Below are 23,025 nucleotides of genomic sequence, written 5' to 3'. Positions count from 1 at the left end.
CTTCTCGGCTCGGCAGTTGATGAATTATCCTGCATAAATTAGTTCAGCTTTCCGGTGCTCTGGTGGGCTGGAAAAGGTGGATACAGTCCTAGGAAAGAGTCTCCTAGGACTGTATCCACCTTTTCCAGCCCACCGGAGCACCTGAAAGCTGAACTAATTTATGCAGGATAAGTCCTCAACTGCCGAGCCGAGAAGTTTGTGACGAATTGAATTTACTGTAAGTTCGCTCATCTCTACTTCTAACAATACTGACTCATATGCATTGCATTGTGGTTGGATTCACTAGAATAATGGTCTCCAAACTGTGAACCTCCAGATGTTGCAGAACTACAACTCCCAGCATGCCCGGAGTTGTAGTTTTGCGACATCTGGAGGTTCACAGTTTAGAGACCACTGCTCTAGTGTTATAGCTGGATATCTTCACCATGACCGTCCATTGGTCTGCTGGGACCTGTCCTTCCACAATGCCTGGGCCTGGTTTACACTATTCAGGGCAACAGAAGGACGGGCCCTGCTGACAAACGTCACTGAGACTTCAAAGCCAATGACTACCCATGTATGATGTGTGACAAGCCCGCGTCAGGTTGTTTTCCTCACATTTACCTCTGGCAGCGATTTGTCGTGGGTGAGATCATTCAGGCATCAAAAAAAGGAAATTCACAGTTTGTTATATATGGCTGAAAAGACGAAGAATACCAAAAAAACTCAAGAAGGTGCAGAGGATAAATGAGGGGTCATAAATGCCCCTATTACATGTAAGCAATGGGCTGGTTGTGGCCCTTTAAATGCTTTATATATACACCGTACACACACATATATATATATATATATATATATATATATAACACAACTGATGGGTTATCCAGCATGTATATATCGCTTGGTGTTTCCACATCTGTCATCACTTTACTTATACAGATCCTACAGTAACGTACATCCTGCTTCAGGCAATGGAAATGAAATGCATCACAATATATACCCGTCCTTGTGGTGAGCCGGGGGACTGGATATTCCCAAACCAAGTGACGGAGGCGGCTCGTTGCTAGAAGCTTAGACAATACATTAAAAGCAGTACAGTATATACCTTTACTATTAGGTCTCCAGAACGTCAAGGTCATACCAGAATGAACAGGGGACAGAATAGTGGTACGGGATGGATAGATAGATAGATATGAGAGAGAGATAGATAGATATGAGAGATAGATAGATAGATAGATAGATAGATATGTGATAGAGATAGATAGATAGATATGAGATAGATAGATAGATAGATAGATAGATATGAGACAGGTAAATATGAGAGATAGATAGATAGATAGATATTAGATAGATAGATAGATAGATATGAGACAGGTAAATATGAGATAGATAGATAGATAGATAGATAGATATGAGAGGTAAATATGAGATAGATATGAGATAGATAGATAGATAGAGAGATAGATATGAGATAGATAGATATGAGATGGATATGAGATAGATAGATAGATAGATTAAAAAAAAAAAAAAAAAGCAGCACACCAGAAAAAGGGTAAGCTTGAGGTGTGTGCACTTCAGTGGGGGACCCCAGTCACGGATCTCCACACTTATAAAGGCAAAAAAACACTGGAGCACTCCAAGGTGTAGAAAGATCGTGTGAAAGGTTTATTCCATCATAGGTGCAAAGGCAACTTTTCAGCTGCAAACCTTGCAGCTGAAACGTTGCCTTTGCACCTATGATGGAATAAACCTTTCACACAATCTTTCTACACCTTGGAGTGCTCCAGTGTTTTTTTGCAGATAGATAGATAGATATGAGATAGAAAGATATGAGATAGATAGATAGATATGAGATAGATAGATAGATAGATAGATATGAGATAGATAGATATGAGAAAGATAGATAGATAGATATGAGATAGATAGATAGATATGAGATAGATAGATATGAGATAGATAGATATGAGATAGATAGATATGAGATAGATAGATATGAGATAGATGGATAGATATGAGATAGATGGATAGATAGATAGGAGATGGATAGATATGAGATAGATGGATAGATAGATAGGAGATGGATAGATCAATAGATAGGAGATGGATAGATAGATAGATAGGAGAAGGATAGATATGAGATAGATAGATAGGAGATGGATAGATAGATGGATAGCTAGATAGATACAAAGCAGTAGAAGGTAGCAGCACTCCAAGGATGAATGGAAGCTGGGTGCACGTCAGAGCGGGGATCCCTCCAAAATGGTGGTTCAAGTGGGTAGCATTTATTCCAAACTGAAACACATGACAACGTTTCGATTGCTACAATGCAGATGGAGAAAGGCTCCATTGTAGCAGCCAAAACGTTGTCATGTGTTTCTGTTTGGAATAAATGCTACCCACTTGAACCACCATTTAGGAGTGCCGCAGTTACCTTTTTGTACCTAGATAGATAGATATGAGATAGATAGATAGAAAACAATGGCGCAGCACTCCAAAATTGCAAAAAAGTGTAAAAATGTATTCCTTCATGACATGTCAAGATTCAAAGCAACGTTTCAGCTCCCCACTGGATGGATAGATAGATAGATATGAGATAGATATGAGATAGATAGATAGATGTGAGATAGATATGAGATTAGATAGATGTGAGATAGATATGATATAGATAGATAGATATGAGATAGATAGATAGACAGATAGATAGGAGATAGATAGATAGATAGATAGATAGATAGATAGATAGATAGATAGATAGATAGATAGATAGATAGGAGATAGATAGATAGATAGATATGAGATAGATAGATGAGATAGATAGATATGAGATAGATAGATAGATAGATAGATATGAGATAGATAGATATGAGATAGATAGATAGATAGATATGAGATAGATAGATAGATATGAGATAGATAGATAGATAGATAGATATGAGATAGATAGATAGATAGATAGATATGAGATAGATAGATATGAGATAGATAGATAGAATAATGGAAGAATGGATGGATACATATTAGATAGATAAATAGATACACAAATAGATAAGATAATTGATGGATAGACAGATTATAGATATATATTAATTATATTAGATTGAAAAGATTTTTCATTGAGATTATAAGAAAACCTTAAACCTTACAGGTGACGCTGAATTAACCCTTTGATGACCTGTGCTCATCCCTCATATACATTAGATGGATTATGAATCCAGACACAACACGTAGGGAGGTCAGGTGCCCATCTCCATACCCTGGCAGCAGGGAATGTCACGTACACGCCGCCCCACATGCTGTACACATTTACGCCTGCACACTTCCCATGTGACATTTTTGCACGACTGTTGTAAATCCCAAGGTCATAGTAAAGTGCACAGGACTGGCATGGATCCTATGCACCAGGATGATGCCACTCCTGCAGCCTGGGTCATGGCACAAACATACAATACAATGCCAGCTGGGGAGAGAACACACAGGAACATGACATATATAGATAGATGTGGGATTTATAGGACAAAATGGCCACACCATTAGGAAGGAGTGAGTGGACTGGTAGGGAAGGTATGAGGTTACACAGAGGGTCACCATGCGTAGTCGCCATTACCTTGTGTCCGGCATGCCAGGCTCTGCAGGTGGGTGTGAGTGCCAGGCAGCGCCTCTATGGGAGGATGCAGGAGGGATGAGGATGCTGAGGCTCTGGGTACCGGATTGAGAGCTGCTCCTACAACAGAGCATCGGGAGAAACCACTCAGCACAGCCAGAGAGGGGGGGAGGGCACAGAAGAGTCATTTATAACCTTCCTCACAGCCTCTCCCAAGGCTGCAGGGCCTGACATTTGATTTATTCTCCACACCCCCTCCAGTCAGCAGGGGAGGAGGGCAGGAGACGGCAGCCTCTCCACCTGAGGACAGGTGCAGGCCACAGCACACCCCTCCCCCGTACAGCAGTGTCACGACTAATGTGCCTCATTGAAATGCACTGAAGGAGCTGAACCTGACAAATTGTGTGTTATTATTAGGACGCTCCAGCTGACAGCTCCACCGCCTGCTGCATGGAGGGGAATGGGCGCAGCATAGGCAGGAAGAAGAGGGCAACCAGGAGAGATAACACAGGGCAACTACATCACCCCGTACACCCACAGGAGCGGGGGACAACTTGTCATTCACCTCTTGGTTTTGTCAGGCTTCATAAACCAGACCCCCCCCATCCCTATCAGTGTGCCAGGCAAATATACCCTCATAATAACAACGTATAACCCACAGATACCTCATAATAACAATGTATAACCCACAGATACCTCATAATAACAATGTATAACCCACAGAGACCTCATAATAACAATGTATAACCCACAGATACCTCATAATAACAATGTATAACCCACAGATACCTCATAATAACAATGTATAACCCACAGATACCTCATAATAACAATGTATAACCCACAGATACCTCATAATAACAATGTATAACCCATAAATACCTCATAATAACAATGTATAACCCACAGATACCTCATAATAACAATGTATAACCCACAGATACCTCATAATAACAATGTATAACCCACAGATACCTCATAATAACAATGTATAACCCATAAATACCTCATAATAACAATGTATAACCCACAGATACATCATAATAACAATGTATAACCCACAGATACCTCATAATAACAATGTATAACCCACAGATACCTCATAATAACAATGTATAACCCACAGAGACCACATAATAACAATGTATAACCCACAGATACCTCATAATAACAATGTATAACCCACAGATACCTCATAATAACAATGTATAACCCACAGATACCTCATAATAACAATGTATAACCCACAGATACCTCATAATAACAATGTATAACCCACAGATACCTCATAATAACAATGTATAACCCACAGATACCTCATAATAACAATGTATAACCCACAGATACCTCATAATAACAACGTATAACCCACAGATACCTCATAATAACAACGTATAACCCACAGATACCTCATAATAACAATGTATAACCCACAGATACCTCATAATAACAACGTATAACCCACAGATACCTCATAATAACAACGTATAACCCACAAATACCTCATAATAACAACGCATAACCCACAGATACCTCATAATAACAACGTATAACCCACAAATACCTCATAATAACAATGTATAACCCACAGATACCTCATAATAACAACGTATAACCCACAGATACCTCATAATAACAATGTATAACCCACAGATACCTCATAATAACAATGTATAACCCACAGATACCTCATAATAACAATGTATAACCACAGATACCTCATAATAACAATGTATAACCCACAGATACCTCATAATAACAATGTATAACCCACAGATACCTCATAATAACAATGTATAACCCACAGATACCTCATAATAACAATGTATAACCCACAGATACCCTCATAATAACAATGTATAACCCACAGATACCCTCATAATAACAATGTATAACCCACAGATGATACCCTCATAATAACAATGTATAACCCACAGATACCTCATAATAACAATGTATAACCCACAGATACCTCATAATAACAATGTATAACCCACAGATGATACCCTCATAATAACAATGTATAACCCACAGATACCTCATAATAACAATGTATAACCCACAGATACCCTCATAATAACAATGTATAACCCACAGATGATACCCTCATAATAACAATGTATAACCCACAGATACCTCATAATAACAATGTATAACCCACAGATACCGTCATAATAACAATGTATCACCCACAGATACCTCATAATAACAATGTATAACCCACAGATACCCTCATAATAACAATGTATAACCCACAGATACCTCATAATAACAATGTATAACCCACAGATACCTCATAATAACAATGTATAACCCACAGATACCTCATAATAACAATGTATAACCACAGATACCTCATAATAACAATGTATAACCCACAGATACCTCATAATAACAATGTATAATCCACAGATGATACCCTCATAATAACAATGTATAACCCACAGATGATACCCTCATAATAACAATGTATAACCCACAGATACCTCATAATAACAATGTATAACCACAGATACCTCATAATAACAATGTATAACCCACAGATACCTCATAATAACAATGTATAACCCACAGATACCCTCATAATAACAATGTATAACCCACAGAGACCTCATAATAACAATGTATAACCACAGATACCTCATAATAACAACGTATAACCCACAAATACCTCATAATAACAATGTATAACCCACAGATACCTCATAATAACAATGTATAACCCATAAATACCTCATAATAACAATGTATAACCCACAGATACCCTCATAATAACAATGTATAACCCACAGATACCTCATAATAACAATGTATAACCCACAGATACCTCATAATAACAATGTATAACCCACAGATACCTCATAATAACAATGTATAACCCACAGATACCTCATAATAACAATGTATAACCCACAGATACCTCATAATAACAATGTATAACCCACAGATACCTCATAATAACAATGTATAACCACAGATACCTCATAATAACAATGTATAACCACAGATACCTCATAATAACAATGTATAACCACAGATACCTCATAATAACAATGTATAACCCACAGATACCCTCATAATAACAATGTATAACCCACAGATACCATCATAATAACAATCAGAGGCGGCTCTCTAATTAGGCGATATAGGCCTCGTGCTAAAAGGGGCCTCGCGGCCGCCTAAATCGTGTAGTTAGAGCAGTGACTTTGTCGAAATTTTTTTTTTTTTTTCAAATGTCCCGCCCCGGCCTGCGCGCAGGGGGGAAGGGAAGCCTGCACTGCACACACAGCGTCCTCCTGCGTGACCCCCCCTCCCCCTTGAGGCGCAGTGAGCCGAAAATGGTGCCCGACGGCGGAGCGAGCTGCATTTGCGCCGGATTGCCGTGGAACTGCAAGCTGCGCGGGCCGGTGTGAGGTGAAGGCTTGCTTAAGGTACCGTACCCTTTCCACCCCCCTGTTACCCCTTCTCAACCCTGTCCAAACCCCCCCACCGTCACCCAGGTCCACCCTCTGCACCCACCCCCCCCACCCCCCTGTTACACATGTCCACCCCCCATTTCATCCATGTCCGCCTTGTCTACCTCCATGTCCATCCCTGTCACCCATGTCCTACCCTCCCCTGTCACCCATGTCTAGCCCCCCTCAAACCCCCGCCAGTCCAGTGTTTCCCAACCAGGGTGCCTCCAGCATTTGCAAAACTACAACTCCCAGCATGCCCGGACAGCCTAAGTTTGTCCAGGCATGCTTGGAGTTGTAGTTTTGCAACAGCTGGAGGCACCCTGGTTGAGAAACACCGATCCAGTCCATACTCATCCCATACCATGGCCAGTTAGGATGTCAGGTGTGTTCACTGTCCATAATAATGTTATATTAACATGTCCACCCCCCCAGTCACCCATGTCCACCCCCAGTCACCCATGTCCACCCCCCTGTCACCCATGTCCACCCTCCTGTCATACATGTCTGCCTTGTCCACTCTGCTGTCCATCCCTGTCACTCATGTTTTACCCCGTCTACCCTGTCACCCATGTCCACACTCCTGTTCACCCATCTGTCCCTTTGTTACCCCAGTCTACCCCTCTCTGTCACTCCTGTCCCTCTTTTACCCCCTTGTCCACCCCTCTGACCCCCTGTCTTCCATGTCCACCCTCCTGTCATCCATGTCCACCCCCCATCCAACCCTCTGTCACCCCTGTCCATCCCTGTCACCCATGTTCACCCTCCATTGTCCACCCCCCTGACCACATCCTTGTCACCCATGTCCACCCCCTATTCACCCCTTTGTCACCCCTGTCCACCCCTCTGTTACCACCTTGTCACTCCTGTCCACCCCTCTCACCCCTATGCCCCCGTCACCCATGTTCACTCTTCTACACCCATCTGTCACCCTTGTACACCTCCCTACACCCCTCTGTACACTCCTCTACACCCATCTGTCACCCATGTACACTCCTCTACACCCCTCTGTCACCCATGTACACTCCTCTACACCCCTCTGTCACCCATGTACACTCCTCTACACCCCTCTGTCACCCATGTACACTCCTCTATACCCCTCTGTCACCTATGTACACTCCTCTATACCCCTCTGTCACCTATGTACACTCCTCTACACCCCTCTGTCACCTATGTACACTCCTCTATACCCCTCTGTCACCCATGTACACTCCTCTACACCCCTCTGTCACCTATGTACACTCCTCTATACCCCTCTGTCACCTATGTACACTCCTCTATACCCCTCTGTCACCCATGTACACTCCTCTATACCCCTCTGTCACCTATGTACACTCCTCTATACCCCTCTGTCACCCATGTACACTCCTCTATACCCCTCTGTACACTCCTCTACACCCCTCTGTCACCCATGTACACTCCTCTATACCCCTCTGTCACCCATGTACACTCCTCTATACCCCTCTGTCACCCATGTACACTCCTCTATACCCCTCTGTCACCCATGTACAATCCTCTACACCCCTCTGTCACCCATGTACACTCCTCTATACCCCTCTGTCACCCATGTACACTCCTCTATACCCCTCTGTCACCTATGTACACTCCTCTATACCCCTCTGTCACCTATGTACACTCCTCTATACCCCTCTGTACACTCCTCTATACCCCTCTGTCACCCATGTACACTCCTCTATACCCCTCTGTCACCTATGTACACTTCTCTATACCCCTCTGTCACCCATGTACACTCCTCTACACCCCTCTGTCACCCATGTACACTCCTCTATACCCCTCTGTCATCTATGTACACTCCTCTATACCCCTCTGTCACCCATGTACAATCCTCTACACCCCTCTGTCACCCATGTACACTCCTCTATACCCCTCTGTCACCTATGTACACTCCTCTATACCCCTCTGTCACCCATGTACAAACCTCTACACCCCTCTGTCACCCATGTACACTCCTCTATACCCCTCTGTCACCCATGTACACTCCTCTATACCCCTCTGTCACCCATGTACACTCCTCTACACCCCTCTGTCACCCATGTACACTCCTCTATACCCTTCTGTCACCCATGTACACTCCTCTACACCCCTCTGTCACCCATGTACACTCCTCTACACCCCTCTGTCACCCATGTACACTCCTCTATACCCCTCTGTCACCCATGTACAAACCTCTATACCCCTCTGTCACCCATGTACACTCCTCTATACCCCTCTGTCACCCATGTACACTCCTCTACACCCCTCTGTCACCCATGTACACTCCTCTATACCCCTGTCACCCATGCACACTCCTCTACACCCCTCTGTCACCCATGTACAATCCTCTACACCCCTCTGTCACCCATGTACACTCCTCTATACCCCTGTCACCCATGCACACTCCTCTACACCCCTCTGTCACCCATGTACACTCCTCTACACCCCTGTCACCCATGTACACTCCTCTACACCCCTCTGTCACCCATGTACACTCCTCTACACCCCTCTGTCACCCATGTACACTCCTCTACGCCCCTCTATCACCCATGTACACTCCTCTACACCCCTCTTTCATCCATGTACACTCCTCTACACCCCTCTTTCATCCATGTACACTCCTCTACACCCCTCTGTCACCGATGTACACTTCTCTATACCCCTCTGTCACCCATGTACACTTCTCTATACCCCTCTGTCACCCATGTACACTCCTCTATACCCCTCTACACCCCTGTCACCCATGTACACTCCTCTACACCCTCTGTCACCCATGTACACTCCTCTACTCCCCTCTGTCACCCATGTACACTCCTCTATACCCCTCTGTCACCCATATACACTCCTCTATACTCCTCTACACCCGTCACCCATGTACACTCCTCTACACCCTCTGTCACCCATGTACACTCCTCTACACCCCTCTGTCACCCATGTACACTCCTCTACACCCCTCTGTCACCCATGTACAGTACACTCCTCTACGCCCCTCTATCACCCATGTACACTCCTCTACGCCCCTCTATCACCCATGTACACTCCTCTACGCCCCTCTGTCACCCATGTACACTCCTCTACACCCCTCTGTCACCCATGTACACTCCTCTACACCCCTCTGTCACCCATGTACACTCCTCTACACCCCTCTGTCACCCATGTACACTCCTCTACACCCTTCTGTCACCCATGTACACTCCTCTATACCCCTCTGTCACCCATGTACACTCCTCTACACCCCCCTGCACCCATGTACACTCCTCTACACCCCCCTGCACCCATGTACACTCCTCTACACCCCTCTGTCACCCATGTACACTCCTCTACACCCCTCTGTCACCCATGTACACTCCTCTATACCCCTCTGTCACCCATGTACACTCCTCTACACCCCTCTGTCACCCATGTACACTCCTCTACACCCCTCTGTCACCCATGTACACTCCTCTACACCCCTCTGTCACCCATGTACACTCCTCTAGACCCCTCTGTCACCCATGTACAGTACACTCCTCTACGCCCCTCTATCACCCATGTACACTCCTCTATACCCCTCTGTCACCCATGTACAATCCTCTACACCCCTCTGTCACCCATGTACACTCCTCTATACCCCTCTGTCACCCATGTACACTCCTCTACACCCCTCTGTCACCCATGTACACTCCTCTATACCCCTCTGTCACCCATGTACACTCCTCTACACCCCTCTGCCACCCATGTACACTCCTCTATACCCCTCTGTCACCCATGTACACTTCTCTACAACCCCTCTGCCACCCATGTACACTCCTCTACACCCCTCTGTCACCTATGTACACTCCTCTACACCCCTCTGTTCACTCCTCTATACCCCTCTTTCATCCATGTACACTCCTCTATACTCCTCTACACCCCCCTGCACCCATGTACACTCCTCTACACCCCTCTGTCACCCATGTACACTCTTCTACACCCCTCTGTCACCCATGTACTCTCCTCTACACCCCTCTGTCACCCATGTACACTCCTCTATACCCCTCTGTCACCCATGTACACTCCTCTACACCCATCTATCACCCATGTACACTCCTCTACACCCCTCTGTCACCCATGTACACTCCTCTACACCCCTCTGTCACCCATGTACACTCCTCTAAACCCCTATGTCACCCATGTACACTCCTCTATACCTCTCTGTCACCCATGTACACTCCTCTACACTCCTCTGTCACCTATGTACACTCCTCTACACCCCTCTGTCACCCATGTACACTCCTCTACACCCCTCTGTACACCCCTCTGTCACCCATGTACACTCCTCTACACCCCTCTGTCACCCATGTACACTCCTCTACACCCCTCTGTCACCCATGTACACTCCTCTACACCCCTCTGTCACCCATGTACACTCCTCTATACCCCTCTGCCACCCATGTACACTCCTCTACACCCCCTCTGCCACCCATGTACATTCCTCTACACCCCTCTTTCATCCATGTACGCTCCTCTATACCCCTCTTTCATCCATGTACGCTCCTCTATACCCCTCTTTCACCCATGTACACTCCTCTACACCCCTCTTTCATCCATGTACACTCCTCTACACCCCTCTGTCACCCATGTACACTCCTCTATACCCCTCTGTCACCCATGTACACTCCTCTACACCCCTCTGTCACCCATGTACACTCCTCTACACCCCTCTGTCACCCATGTACACTCCTCTACACCCCTCTGTCACCCATGTACACTCCTCTAGACCCCTCTGTCACCCATGTACAGTACACTCCTCTACGCCCCTCTATCACCCATGTACACTCCTCTACGCCCCTCTGTCACCCATGTACAATCCTCTACACCCCTCTGTCACCCATGTACACTCCTCTATACCCCTCTGTCACCCATGTACACTCCTCTACACCCCTCTGTCACCCATGTACACTCCTCTATACCCCTCTGTCACCCATGTACACTCCTCTACACCCCTCTGCCACCCATGTACACTCCTCTATACCCCTCTGTCACCCATGTACACTTCTCTACAACCCCTCTGCCACCCATGTACACTCCTCTACACCCCTCTGTCACCTATGTACACTCCTCTACACCCCTCTGTTCACTCCTCTATACCCCTCTTTCATCCATGTACACTCCTCTATACTCCTCTACACCCCCCTGCACCCATGTACACTCCTCTACACCCCTCTGTCACCCATGTACACTCTTCTACACCCCTCTGTCACCCATGTACTCTCCTCTACACCCCTCTGTCACCCATGTACACTCCTCTATACCCCTCTGTCACCCATGTACACTCCTCTACACCCATCTATCACCCATGTACACTCCTCTACACCCCTCTGTCACCCATGTACACTCCTCTACACCCCTCTGTCACCCATGTACACTCCTCTAAACCCCTATGTCACCCATGTACACTCCTCTATACCTCTCTGTCACCCATGTACACTCCTCTACACTCCTCTGTCACCTATGTACACTCCTCTACACCCCTCTGTCACCCATGTACACTCCTCTACACCCCTCTGTACACCCCTCTGTCACCCATGTACACTCCTCTACACCCCTCTGTCACCCATGTACACTCCTCTACACCCCTCTGTCACCCATGTACACTCCTCTACACCCCTCTGTCACCCATGTACACTCCTCTATACCCCTCTGTCACCCATGTACACTTCTCTACACCCCTCTGCCACCCATGTACACTTCTCTACACCCCTCTGCCACCCATGTACACTCCTCTACACCCCCTCTGCCACCCATGTACATTCCTCTACACCCCTCTTTCATCCATGTACGCTCCTCTATACCCCTCTTTCATCCATGTACGCTCCTCTATACCCCTCTTTCACCCATGTACACTCCTCTACACCCCTCTTTCATCCATGTACACTCCTCTACACCCCTCTGTCACCCATGTACACTCCTCTACACCCCTCTGTTCACTCCTCTATACCCCTCTTTCATCCATGTACACTCCTCTACACCCCTCTGTACACTCCTCTACACCCCTCTGTCACCCATGTACACTCCTCTACACCCCTCTTTCATCCATGTACACTCCTCTACACCCCTCTGTCACCCATGTACACTCCTCTACACCCCTCTGTACACCCCTCTTTCACCCATGTACACTCCTCTACACCCCTCTGTCACCCATGTACACTCCTCTATACCCCTCTTTCATCCATGTACACTCCTCTACACCCCTCTGTTCACTCCTCTATACCCCTCTTTCATCCATGCACACTCCTCTACACCCCTCTTTCATCCATGTACACCCCTCTGTCACCCATGTACACTACTCTATACCCCTCTTTCATCCATGTACACTCCTCTATACCCCTCTTTCTTCCATGTACACTCCTCTACACCCCTCTGTTCACTCCTCTATACCCCTCTTTCATCCATGTACACTCCTCTATACCCCTCTTTCATCCATGTACACTCCTCTATACCCCTCTTTCATCCATGTACACTCCTCTACACCCCTCTTTCATCCATGTACACTCCTCTATACCCCTCTTTCATCCATGTACACTCCTCTACACCCCTCTTTCATCCATGTACACTCCTCTACACCCCTCTGTTCACTCCTCTATACCCCTCTTTCATCCATGTACACTCCTCTATACCCCTCTTTCATCCATGTACACCCCTCTACACCCCTCTGTTACCCATGTACACTCCTCTACACCCCTCTACACCCCTTTGTTACCCATGTACACTCCTCTACACCCCTCTGTTACCCATGTACACTCTTTTACACCCTCTCTGTCACCCATGGGGAAAAAAAAAGTGCGGAGCCTAATAGGTTTGTTTTGCAGGTTTAACGGTGAAGAATTGTGGGTGGAACAAATTGTCATGATGGCCCGGACCAAATGGAGAAGAGAAGGCAACGACACAAATTAGAGAAGACGTCATTGGTGAGTTGCTGTATAAAGCAGCACTTTAAACTACATACCCACTGATAAATAGATATAGTGCATTGCGTTTTTTTTTTTTTTTACCAGTTTATCCTTTCTTTTCTTTTTTGCTCGTCAACCTCTGTAAGCCATGTCACTCCTCTATACCCCTCTTTCATCCATGTACACTCCTCTACACCCCTCTGTTCACTCCTCTATACCCCTCTTTCATCCATGTACACTCCTCTACACCCCTCTGTTCACTCCTCTATACCCCTCTTTCATCCATGTACACTCCTCTACACCCCTCTGTTCACTCCTCTATACCCCTCTGTCACCCATGTACACTCCTCTACACCCCTCTGTCACCCATGTACACTCCTCTACACCCCTCTGTCACCCATGTACACTCCTCTATACCCCTCTGTCACCCATGTACACTCCTCTACACCCCTCTGTCACCCATGTACACTCCTCTACACCCCTCTGTCACCCATGTACACTCCTCTACACCCCTCTGTCACCCATGTACACTCCTCTAGACCCCTCTGTCACCCATGTACAGTACACTCCTCTACGCCCCTCTATCACCCATGTACACTCCTCTATACCCCTCTGTCACCCATGTACAATCCTCTACACCCCTCTGTCACCCATGTACACTCCTCTATACCCCTCTGTCACCCATGTACACTCCTCTACACCCCTCTGTCACCCATGTACACTCCTCTATACCCCTGTCACCCATGTACACTCCTCTACACCCCTCTGCCACCCATGTACACTCCTCTATACCCCTCTGTCACCCATGTACACTTCTCTACAACCCCTCTGCCACCCATGTACACTCCTCTACACCCCTCTGTCACCTATGTACACTCCTCTACACCCCTCTGTTCACTCCTCTATACCCCTCTTTCATCCATGTACACTCCTCTATACTCCTCTACACCCCCCTGCACCCATGTACACTCCTCTACACCCCTCTGTCACCCATGTACACTCTTCTACACCCCTCTGTCACCCATGTACTCTCCTCTACACCCCTCTGTCACCCATGTACACTCCTCTATACCCCTCTGTCACCCATGTACACTCCTCTACACCCATCTATCACCCATGTACACTCCTCTACACCCCTCTGTCACCCATGTACACTCCTCTACACCCCTCTGTCACCCATGTACACTCCTCTAAACCCCTATGTCACCCATGTACACTCCTCTATACCTCTCTGTCACCCATGTACACTCCTCTACACTCCTCTGTCACCTATGTACACTCCTCTACACCCCTCTGTCACCCATGTACACTCCTCTACACCCCTCTGTACACCCCTCTGTACACCCCTCTGTCACCCATGTACACTCCTCTACACCCCTCTGTCACCCATGTACACTCCTCTACACCCCTCTGTCACCCATGTACACTCCTCTACACCCCTCTGTCACCCATGTACACTCCTCTATACCCCTCTGTCACCCATGTACACTTCTCTACACCCCTCTGCCACCCATGTACACTTCTCTACACCCCTCTGCCACCCATGTACACTCCTCTACACCCCCTCTGCCACCCATGTACATTCCTCTACACCCCTCTTTCATCCATGTACGCTCCTCTATACCCCTCTTTCATCCATGTACGCTCCTCTATACCCCTCTTTCACCCATGTACACTCCTCTACACCCCTCTTTCATCCATGTACACTCCTCTACACCCCTCTGTCACCCATGTACACTCCTCTACACCCCTCTGTTCACTCCTCTATACCCCTCTTTCATCCATGTACACTCCTCTACACCCCTCTGTACACCCCTCTTTCACCCATGTACACTCCTCTACACCCCTCTGTCACCCATGTACACTCCTCTACACCCCTCTTTCATCCATGTACACTCCTCTACACCCCTCTGTCACCCATGTACACTCCTCTACACCCCTCTGTTCACTCCTCTATACCCCTCTTTCATCCATGTACACTCCTCTACACCCCTCTGTACACCCCTCTTTCACCCATGTACACTCCTCTACACCCCTCTGTCACCCATGTACACTCCTCTATACCCCTCTTTCATCCATGTACACTCCTCTACACCCCTCTGTTCACTCCTCTATACCCCTCTTTCATCCATGCACACTCCTCTACACCCCTTTCATCCATGTACACCCCTCTGTCACCCATGTACACTACTCTATACCCCTCTTTCATCCATGTACACTCCTCTATACCCCTCTTTCTTCCATGTACACTCCTCTACACCCCTCTGTTCACTCCTCTATACCCCTCTTTCATCCATGTACACTCCTCTATACCCCTCTTTCATCCATGTACACTCCTCTATACCCCTCTTTCATCCATGTACACTCCTCTATACCCCTCTTTCATCCATGTACACTCCTCTACACCCCTCTGTTCACTCCTCTATACCCCTCTTTCATCCATGTACACTCCTCTATACTCCTCTACACCCCTCTGTTCACTCCTCTATACCCCTCTTTCATCCATGTACACTCCTCTACACCCCTCTGTTCACTCCTCTATACCCCTCTTTCATCCATGTACACTCCTCTATACCCCTCTTTCATCCATGTACACCCCTCTACACCCCTCTGTTACCCATGTACACTCCTCTACACCCCTCTACACCCCTCTGTTACCCATGTACACTCCTCTACACCCCTCTGTTACCCATGTACACTCTTTTACACCCTCTCTGTCACCCATGGGGAAAAAAAAAGTGCGGAGCCTAATAGGTTTGTTTTGCAGGTTTAACGGTGAAGAATTGTGGGTGGAACAAATTGTCATGATGGCCCGGACCAAATGGAGAAGAGAAGGCAACGACACAAATTAGAGAAGACGTCATTGGTGAGTTGCTGTATAAAGCAGCACTTTAAACTACATACCCACTGATAAATAGATATAGTGCATTGCGTTTTTTTTTTTTTTTACCAGTTTATCCTTTCTTTTCTTTTTTGCTCGTCAACCTCTGTAAGCCATGTCACTCCTCTATACCCCTCTTTCATCCATGTACACTCCTCTACACCCCTCTGTTCACTCCTCTATACCCCTCTTTCATCCATGTACACTCCTCTACACCCCTCTGTTCACTCCTCTATACCCCTCTTTCATCCATGTACACTCCTCTACACCCCTCTGTTCACTCCTCTATGCCCCTCTGTCACCCATGTACACTCCTCTACACCCCCCTGTCACCCATGTACATGTAGACATGGCTTCTAGCAGGTAATTAACAGGTCTGATATGGTTGGCCATTAAAAGGGGGGGGGGGGGGATTCCTCTGAGAGTTCCCTTTTGATGATGCATTGTGCTGCCATGCTATGGATTGTGTACATGCAAAAACTACCTGTTCTTGTTTGTGCCATGTAGACCTGGGTTCTATAGGGAACATTTCCCTAATACCCTGGGTCTAACCAATAAGGTCCATTAGGTTCTTGTGCTCTACTTTAAATGTGTTGTTCCAGGTCCATCCATTACTGACCAAGCCTGACCCAACTACTAACCTTATTGACTTAATCTTCTAGTCTCCTGACTAGAGATGAGCGAACTTACAGTAAATTCAATTCGTCACGAACTTCTCGGCTCGGCAGTTGATGACTTTTCCTGCATAAATGAGTTCAGCTTTCAGGTGCTCCTGTGGGCTGGAAAAGGTGGATACAATCCTAGGAGACTCTTTCCTAGGACTGTATTCACCTTTTCCAGCCCACCGGAGCACCTGAAGGCTGAACTAATTTACGCAGAATAAGTCATCAACTGCCGAGCCGAGAAGTTCGTGACAAATCAAATTTATTGTAAGTTCGCTCATCTCTACTCCTGACCTTTGCCTGGTTATTGTTATATTGTATATCCAAAATAAATTAGAAATAAAGCGTATATAGGACAAAAATGTGCACCTTTATGAAACAGGTTTTCTTATTTTTTATTTTTTTTTCTGTTCATGGTTGTCACTGAACTCTGTCTGTTTTAACCCTTGTCCACCTGGCTACAATTTCTTCCCTCAACCTTGGTATCATGACTTGGTTTTCCCTGTTTAACTATATGCCAGTGTTAACAGAGATTACTGAGGGCGGCAACCTTGTTAAGTCCATACTCCCTTGCAAGGGTTAAGGGTAAAAAGAAAGAAATACAACTCCAATAGTGCTTGTTACATTTGAAATCTGCTGAGCATTAATCCTCTTCCTGGAAAGATTCCCTAGATCTCAATATTTACCAAGGCCATAAACTTAAATTAAAAGAGTTTTATTGAAATTCAAAATGCATCGGCGAATTATTATACTCATATTATAGCTCTTTTAGGGCTTAATACTGAGAATAAAATCTCTCAAACTAGTGAGCCACAAAAAAAAAGAAAATTCAGGTAATGACTATAAATCATATTTACCATACAACTGTATATCGCCTGTGTCTGACTGTAACATTACACAGGTATAAATTATGGCTGATTTTTAAAGCTGGAAGGATAGCTCCCAATATGTATAAAATTATTGAGATACCCCAGAGAATGACAAGTAACTATAGGGCCCCATAACAAAACTTGGAAAGGGGCTCCAATCCACCATAACCACAATCACTTATAGTTGATTTCAGAAAATGGAAATATTATATAATGTTCACACCTATGGCTCCTGTGTGTACACAATGAATTTATCCCTCGGTGAATCACAGGTTGGTGGAGAATGTTCGGTGACCTCCCCGGTATGGCGTCTCAATCCATTATAGCTCTGCTATTACAGCCGCTATGTCTGTAGTCTTGGGTTCTATTAAAGGGTTCCTTCTGGGCCTATTTACTTGGGATATTAGCATCCAAAAGAGCTGAACGGGGGAGAAGGGTGCCCGGTTGCAGCAGGGAGTGTTAGCCATAACATGCCTCTTTTACTTGGGGACACAGTATGCTCACTGACGCCACTTGCACCTGACTACTGACTTTCATCCTGGGTTTCTCATTCATTTGGGATAAGTCAGTTCTCAAGCCCCTGCTTCCACAAATGTAGAAGTTTTCGATACAGTGCAGCTTCTACTTATAAATATTGAGGTATACAGGTTACCCTGGCAGATCAGGATTATGTCTTGTGCAACTTCTTGCCATGGTTAGATAAAAGTGCCCAAAAAGTGTCTGTTTGGTGTAAGTTGCCTCTATCCTTGGTGGTAAAAGGAGACAAAAGCGAAACCACACAAGGCGCCTAGTGCGTTATCCCAAGTATCTAGTTGTACAAACAGGGTTGTATTGTGCTCACCTGGAGCGCAATATATATGCGCAGATCACCCAAACTAGGTGGGTTTAGATCTCTGTTGGATTCCTGGGAGTGTTGCGATGTTGTAGGAATGTGGAGACACGCCTCGGTCCGTCCACAGATAAAGTAGCGAAACAACAGAAATGTCCCTCTCTAGGCGCCAGTGCTCCAGATGGAATCACAAGAGGAATGAATTGAGATATCGAAGAATTTTATTTAACCAATGACGCGTTTCGGGTATACACCCTTCCTCAGATTAGCATCCTTGGCAGGCAAGGCCAATTTGACTAAGATGGGTCTAATGCTTCATCTTTCATATATATATTAAATATCTCCCGTCTTGATTGTCATGTCTTACTTTTACAGGATGCAGGGTCTTTTTCATCAGCTAGTAAAGGGGAGGAGGGGTAAGACACCAAGAATCAGGTTGGAGACCTAGCAATGGGGCAAGATCTCAGGGCAATTGGCTTTGCCAAACCCTTGGCTATATTTTCTGGTGTCAAAATACAGCAATGAGGGGATGGGCGTTCATTTCAAAGTTAGGTCCCACTGGTTGACTGGTTATGTCTTAACATGAGAGACGGGTTCCTTTGTCCATTCTGGAAATTGGTTCACTCACAAGGCCTCCAAACCCAACACAAACTACTTTGATAGTATGTAAAGTATGGAATAAGGCCAAGTCTACGCTGGGGGTGGGTTGGAGTACTAAATGTATGCAGTTGTGGTGTAATTGTGCCCTTCTTGAATTCTTCTCTTTGGAGATTCTGTATTTTGGGAAAGATATGATATGATATAAAATGTTTACAATTCCAAACTGATTTTGATATACCGTGCACTGCCTTCTACCACTATCTACAACTCATGTTGCTGAGGTGCAGGGCAGATCAAGATCATTGGCTATTCAATGGGCACTGTCAGATAAACAAAAACATTTTACTGTATATGTTGAACATCTTGGCAACACCTTAACCTTTCCAATATACTTCATAAGAAAATTTTGTTTCCTTTTAATAGAAATTATGGCTTCTAAAATCATGGCTTTGTCCAAGCTAAAGCAAAGTACTCCTCAGTGCTCGATCCTGTCTGCTAGGACTCCTCTGTGCTCTCTCCTGTCTGATAGGACTCCTCTGTGCTCTCTCCTGACTGATAGTACTCCTCTGTGCTCTCCTGTCTGATGGAACTCCTCGGTGCTTTCTCCTGTCTGATGGAACTCCTCTGTGCTCTTTCCTGTCTGATAGGGGAGAGGACAGAGGAGTCCTATCAGACAGGGGAGAGGACAGAGGAGTCCTATCAGACAGGGGAGAGGACAGAGGAGTCCTATCAGACAGGGGAGAGGACAGAGGAGTCCTGTCTGATAGGACTCCTCTGTGCTCTCCCCTGTCTGATAGTACTCCTCTGTGCTTTCCCCTGTCTGATAGGACTCCTCTGTGCTTTCCCCTGTCTGATGGAACTCCTCTGTGCTCTCTCCTGTCTGATAGGACTCCTCTGTGCTCTCCCCTGTCTGATAGGACTCCTCTGTGCTTTCCCCTGTCTGATGGAACTCCTCTGTGCTCTCCCCTATCTGATAGGACTCCTCTGTGCTCTCTCCCGTCTGATAGGACTCCACTGTGCTCTCTCCCGTCTGATAGGACTCCACTGTGCTCTCTCCCGTCTGATAGGACTCCACTGTGCTCTCTCCCGTCTGATAGGACTCCTCTGTGCTCTCCCCTGTCTGAAAGGACTCTTCTGTGCTCTCTCCTGTTGGATAGCACTCCTCTGTTCTCTCTCCTGTCTGATAGGACTCCTCTGTGCTCTCTCCTGTCTGATAGGACAGAGGAGTGCTATCAGACAGGAGAGAGCACAGAGGAGTCCTGTCTGATAGAACTCCTCTGTGCTCTGTCCTGTCTGATAGGACTCCTCTGTGCTCTCTCCTGTCTGATAGGACTCCTCTGTGCTCTCTCCTGTCTGATAGGACAGAGGAGTGCTATCAGACAGGAGAGAGCACAGAGGAGTCCTGTCTGATAGAACTCCTCTGTGCTCTGTCCTGTCTGATAGGACTCCTCTGTGCTCTCTCCTGTCTGATAGGACTCCTCTGTGCTCTCTCCTGTCTGATAGGACTCCTCTGTGCTCTCTCCTGCCTGATAGCACTCTTCTGTGCTCCCTACTGTCTGATAGCACTCTTCTGTGCTCCCTACTGTCTGATAGCACTCTTCTGTGCTCTGTCCTGTCTGATAGCACTCTTCTGTGCTCTTTCCTGTCTGATAGCACTCTTCTGTGCTGTCCTGTCTGATAGCACTCTTCTGTGCTGTCCTGTCTGATAGCACTCTTCTGTGCTCTGTCCTGTCTGATAGCACTCTTCTGTGCTCTGTTCTGTCTGATAGTACAGAGCACAGAGGAGTGCTATCAGACAGGACAGAGCACAGAAGAGTGCTATCAGACAGTACAGAGGAGTGCTGTCTGATCGCACTCCTCTGTGCTCTCTCCTTTCTGATGGCACTCCTCTGTGCTCTCTCCTGTCTGATGGTACTACCAGAGGAGTGCTATCAGACAGGAGAGCGCACAGAGGAGTGCTATCAGACAGGAGAGAGCACAGAGGAGTGCTATCAGACAGGAGAGAGCACAGAGGAGTGCTATCAGACAGGAGAGAGCACAGAGGAGTCCTATCAGACAGGAGAGAGCACAGAGGAGTCCTATCAGACAGGGGAGAGCAGAGAGGATCTGTCCATTTCAGGAATTGTCCAGAGCAGGAGAAAATACCCTCAGCAAACATATGCTGCTCTGGACAGTTCCTAAAATGGACAGAGGTGTCAGCAGAGAGCAATGTGGTTGTGACAAAAGAAATCAAAAAAGAAAATAATTTTCTCTGTAGTATACAGCCGCTAACAAGTACTGAAAGGATTAAGAATTTTTAATAGAAGTAATTTACAAATCTAAAATAAATAGATATATATCACCCGCGCTGGAGAAAACTGTGGGCTATATCCTTGCTGCGCTACTCCTGTACGCTTCCCTGACACAATATTAGAAAAAGTAGGAGTACGCGCTAGGAAAAATAGCAATTGTGGGATGACGATTGTCATCCCACAATTGCTATTTTTCCTAGCGCGTACTCCTACTTTTTCTAATTTACAAATCTGTTTAACTTTTTGGCACCAGTTGATTTAAAAAAAAAAGTTTTCCACCGGAGTACCCCTTTAAGTCTGTTGTTGTGCTTACAGCAGTGTTTCCCAACCAGTATGCCTCCAGCTGTTGCGAAGCTACAATTTCCAGCATGCAAGGACAGCCAACAGCTGTCCTAGCATGCTGGGAGTTGTAGTTTTGCAACAGCTGGAGGCACACTGGTCGGGAAGCACTGGCTTACAGAGAGGAAGTTACATAGCATAACTTCTGACGAGGATTTGGATTCAGCCCCAATAAGTGATTCCAGATCACATCTCCTCTGGCGGCCAGGTAGCAGTGTATATCAGCGCATAGTGCAGGGGCTTAGCTGCTTGCTAAAAGATTAATACGTTCTAGACCAAGAACAATACAGATTTTTGGTGGCAATACTAGTAATAAGTTAAGGGTTTCCCAACCCAGGTGCCTCCAGGTGTTGCAAATCTACAACGCCCAGAAAGCCAAAGGCTCTTATTCACATCTATTGGAAATACATGCCACAATTTAGTGTGAAACTTGGTAAAATTTGTATTTGACAAAAAGTTTTCAATTGCGTACGTTAAGTGAGCAGGACCTTATGCTATTGAGGATGTAGGTATGCATCTATCAGATTTGCTATAGCAGAGTAAAAGGTACCACCTACCTGTCTGCCCTCTTGCCACCATCCCGTCTATAGTGTTACAGAATATGCTTCCTAAAA

The 23,025-nt window shown here is 46.0% G+C and overlaps 1 protein-coding gene across 1 annotated transcript in view; it reads right to left on the bottom strand.

Moving 5' to 3' along the window:
* Positions 1 to 3,823, bottom strand: part of SV2A (synaptic vesicle glycoprotein 2A) — a 193,845-nt gene extending 190,022 nt beyond the window's left edge. The window contains exon 1 of the mRNA XM_056545800.1: positions 3,584 to 3,823. The gene's annotated coding sequence lies outside the window, so the exon portion shown is untranslated. The remainder of the gene's footprint in view (positions 1 to 3,583) is intronic.
* Between the last annotated feature and the right edge of the window lie 19,202 nt (positions 3,824 to 23,025).

This window comes from Hyla sarda, chromosome 11 (genome assembly GCF_029499605.1).
Source record: "Hyla sarda isolate aHylSar1 chromosome 11, aHylSar1.hap1, whole genome shotgun sequence".
In the NCBI taxonomy this organism is placed as follows: domain Eukaryota; kingdom Metazoa; phylum Chordata; class Amphibia; order Anura; family Hylidae; genus Hyla; species Hyla sarda.
The sequence above is the reverse complement of the archived record's forward strand: the minus strand, read 5'-3'. Positions and strand labels throughout refer to the sequence as shown.